Below are 4,405 nucleotides of genomic sequence, written 5' to 3'. Positions count from 1 at the left end.
TAAAATACGTTCAAGATCTATATCCAAGAGAGACTTGTTTCCACATTACAGACAGATTCCTGCAAATCAGTTAAAAGCTGTACCATAATAGAAAAAAATGGGGAAAAAGTTGAATGGGCACATGACAAAAGAAGACATCCAAAAGCCTAAGAAATATATGAAGAGGCCCTAAAATATCACCAGGCATTAGGAAAAAAAAAAAAAAGTGGACAGGGAACAAACAACAGATTTTGCTTTCCCAGAAGCCTTTGCACAAAACTACTATTTATATCTCATTGGCCAGAACTGTATCACTTGGTCAACCCTAGTTGCAAGAGAGGATGATGAAGGATTACCTGGCTTCTCTAATTTCTCTTCTGTTACTGGCCAAAGAGGAGGAGGTTGGATATTAGTGGTGAATTGCGTGTGTCACAGTGCGTGATCGAGTCAAGTGAAACGTCTAAGAGCTGTACTGAATACACAGGTCTGGAGCGCAGCAGAGAGGTCAGGCTGGAAATAGAAAGTGAGGTTCATAATTGTGCAGAGGGCATTTCAAAGCTATGCCTATGGATATAATTACTAAAGAAGGTAGAGTGAGTAGAGAGGTTAAGATAGAATCCTGGTGTAGACAAAAATTTACCAATCGTTCAGAGCAAGAGAGGGAATCACAAAGGAGTGTGAAGGACTGCAGGAGAAAAGTCAAGTGAGAGTAGTGTTTGGGGAGCAAAGGGAAGTGAGTTGCAGGGAGAAATAAGGCAAAACTTCAAATACTAATGCTGGATCTGAATAGGCAAACTCTGAAAGAGTTCTCTTTAAAGCCAAGAACAGGTGGAAGTGTTAACTTAGGCTAATCAGAGAATACTTAGTAAGTTGAGGGCATTTTCACCTCAGTTCTCTACGTATTTTATGTCAAGTGTATGGGATTTTTGGGCTCAGCAGGATTCGAAGGTATTTATTCAGATGATAATAGTTGGTACACATTTCATAATTGAACACCGTCCACGACAGTTACACTGTCTGGTCATGGACCCTAGGGTTGAGTGACACATTTTAAGCTCATAATGGTCACCTGTGCAATTCAAGACAAAGTGGAGACTTTCTAAATGTGTGGTCTCAGGGCTGCCATATTAGCCTAATGGGAACTGGGATTGATATTGGCATGGTTCTCATTGTCTTCACTGAAGGTGATGATAGTTTCTTTCTCCCAAGTTTCCTCATAGCCATAAAGAGACTCTGGGTATGAACTAATGGCCTTGCTACTGCAGTGCTGAGTATAGATGGGAAAAAAATCAGTCATTTGTCTTGTAGCACACTCATCAATCCATTCCCATATCCCTGCCAACAGTACTGATTTTCAAGTGTACTGTAAACTACCTAAGTAGAAATGGGGAAAAAAAAAAAAAAAAAAGTTGGTTGAACAAAATTGTTACTTTTAGTGACATTTTGTGCCATTGATGTCATTAAAAAAAACCTTCCTGTGGCTTTGGATTAAATTAACAAATTTACAAACACTATAAAGCTATTTCCTAGCAGAGAGGGAAATCAACAAGGTGGACATTGAATATTCTTTTCCAAATATATTGAGGAAAAAGGGGTCTATAAGCTAATATGTCTCAATGAGAATTTCCCACTTCATTGTGTTGTGTTTTAACTGGTGTTTCATTTTAGGTTGACTTCTTCTGTTACCAAAGTTGTAACCTTCCTCTTCCAGGTTATCAGATGGTATATGCTTGGCGAATAGAAAATGATTATTAAGAAACTGAGGAATTAAAATGGAGAATGGCATTTCTAAGAGCATATAAAAGTTTGCAGACTGTCATCTCTCGGTCTCCCGTCGGCCCGATGGAGGAGGAAGCGAGGGCGCTGCTGCCTGGCGGCCCCAACGAGGCCGGCAGAGGCGCCCCCGTTACACCCCTGCCCCCGGGGCGCTGCCGGCCCTCTGCGACCCCAGTCGCCTGGCGCACCGGCTTTTGGTGCTGTTGCTGATGTGCTTCCTTGGTTTCGGCAGCTATTTTTGCTATGATAATCCTGTTGCCCTTCAGACTCAGGTTAAACGGGATATGCAGGTGAATACCACGAAATTCATGCTGCCGTATGCCTGGGATTCTTGGCCCAATGTAGTTTTGTGTTTCTTTGGTGGCTTTTTGGTAGACCGCGTATTTGGAATACGATGGGGCACCATTATTTTTTAGTTGCTTTGTTTGCGTTGGACAGGTTGTTTTTGCTCTGGGTGGAATATTTTGTGCTTTTTGGCTGATGGAATTTGGAAGGTTTGTGTTTGGGATTGGTGGGGAGTCCTTAGCAGTTGCCCAGAATACATACGCTCTGAGTTGGTTTAAAGGCAAAGAATTAAACTTGGTGTTTGGACTCCAGCTTAGCATGGCTAGAATTGGAAGTACAGTAAACATGAACCTCATGGGATGGCTGTATTATAAGGTTGAAGCTTCGTTGGGTTCTGCTGGTCACACAACCCTTGGGGTCACACTTATGATCGGGGGTATAACATGTATTCTTTCACTAGTCTGTGCCTTGGCCCTTGCTTACTTGGATCAGAGAGCAGAACGAATCCTTCATAAAGAACAGGGAAAAAAGGTGAAGTTTTCAAGTTAACTGATGTGAAAGACTTCTCCTTCCCCCTGTGGCTCATATTTATCATCTGTGTCGGCTATTATGGTGCTGTGTTCCCTTTCATTGGACTTGGGAAAGTTTTCTTTACAGAGAAATTTGGCTTGTCCTCCCAGGCAGCGAGTGCTATTAACAGTATCGTGTATGTAATATCAGCTCCCATGTCCCCAATATTTGGGCTTCTGGTGGATAAAACAGGAAAGAACATCCTCTGGGTTCTGTGTGCAGTGGTGACCACTCTTGCTTCCCACATGATGCTGGCATTCACTCTGTGGAACCCTTGGATTGCTGTGTCTCCTGGGACTCTCCTACTCATTGCTTGCCTGTGCATTGCGGCCAATGGTGGCGTTTGTAGTTCCCGAACATCAACTGGGAACTGCATATGGCTTCATGCAGTCCATTCAGAATCTTGGGTTGGCAGTCATTTCCATCATTGCTGGCATGCTATTGGATGCTTGGGGATATCTGTTTTTAGAAGTTTTCTTCATTGCCTGTGTTTCTTTCTCACTTTTATCTGTGGTCTTACTCTACTTGGTGAGTCGTGCCCAAGGTGGGAACCTAAATTATTCTGTAAGACAGAGGGAAGAAATAAAACTTTCTCATGCAGAGTGAGAAGTTTAAATGACTGTGTCATGAGAATGGGCTGCACACATCATTGGTTTGAAAACCTCCAATTTTTTTTTCTTTTAATTTAGAGTTTAGTCGTTAGGAAAAATAATGGTCTGGAGAATTATTATATTCTGAATATCTCTATTTTGAAGTATAACTGTGAGGACTGTTTTAGCCTGTGTCTTTTGTATTGCTGAAGAATTCTGCTTTGGAATAGGCTAATCACTGATGAAGTTTAGAAAATTGCATCTGGTACATGCAGGTGATTTTGAGTAAGGACAGTAAATAATGGAAATCTTTGGATCTTGTAGTGAGATAATTTTCACAAAGTGTATCTTAGGGATGTGGCCTTTAATCTTAAAGCAAAAAAAAAAGCTTTTGAGGGATTAGCAAGGATATTTTATATAGAATAAACAATGGCATTTTAATAGGCATTCCCTTTTGTAATAGGGAATATTTGAAAGATATTTTTATGAAGTCTCATTTCCACAAATAGCAGATTGTGTTCTGCTCTCTTTAGTTACCAGAGGTTGCTGAGCAGTGACCCTTTTGAGCTTCTTTATTTCTCTGTTACTGAGGACCCTAATCCCTTAGGGACATAATTTTGTGGTACAAACTTCCTGTACGGTTTTTCTTATAGTCCAATTAATTACTAAAAAAACGTCCTGTAAATTATGATAATTGCGTATCTACAAGGATACATAAAAACACTGCAAGAGGAAAAAAGAAAAAAAAGTTTGCAGAAATCTAGTCTGCCATCTCCATGCCCAAAAATTTAGTTCCTCTTTCCTGTTTCTCTTAGTAAAACACTAGTTTTATTTCCTTGTATATTCTGCCTGCCCCTAGGAATTAAGGTTTTAAAATATTCTATTTAAATTAATATTTGTGATTTTTTTTTTTTTTTTTTTTTTTTTGCGGTACGCGGGCCTCTCACTGCTGTGGCCTCTCCCGCTGCGGAGCACAGGCCCCGGACGCGCAGGCCCAGCGGCCATGGCCCACGGGCCCAGCCGCTCCGCAGCACGCGGGATCCTCCCGGACCGGGGCACGAACCCGCGTCCCCTGCATCGGCAGGCGGACCCTCAACCACTGCGCCACCAGGGAAGCCCCAATATTTGTGATTTTTGACAAATAAAAATTTCTCACAATTAAGACTTCTCCTTCTACATACAGATTCCTTAGACATTGCTACAGC

At 41.5% G+C, this 4,405-nt stretch overlaps 1 pseudogene across 1 annotated transcript; it reads left to right on the top strand.

Annotated features, from left to right (window-relative positions):
- Window positions 1-1,896: 1,896 nt before the first annotated feature.
- LOC308608600 (lysosomal dipeptide transporter MFSD1-like) lies at window positions 1,897-3,832 on the top strand (annotated as a pseudogene). The gene is made up of 2 exons (XR_014017886.1): window positions 1,897-2,045; window positions 2,194-3,832. The product of XR_014017886.1 is annotated as a lysosomal dipeptide transporter MFSD1-like (transcript).
- Window positions 3,833-4,405: the final 573 nt, after the last annotated feature.

The sequence above is a fragment of the Mesoplodon bidens genome (genome assembly GCF_964165515.1).
Source record: "Mesoplodon bidens genome assembly, chromosome: X".
NCBI classification, from domain to species: Eukaryota; Metazoa; Chordata; class Mammalia; order Artiodactyla; family Ziphiidae; genus Mesoplodon; species Mesoplodon bidens.
The sequence above is the reverse complement of the archived record's forward strand: the minus strand, read 5'-3'. Positions and strand labels throughout refer to the sequence as shown.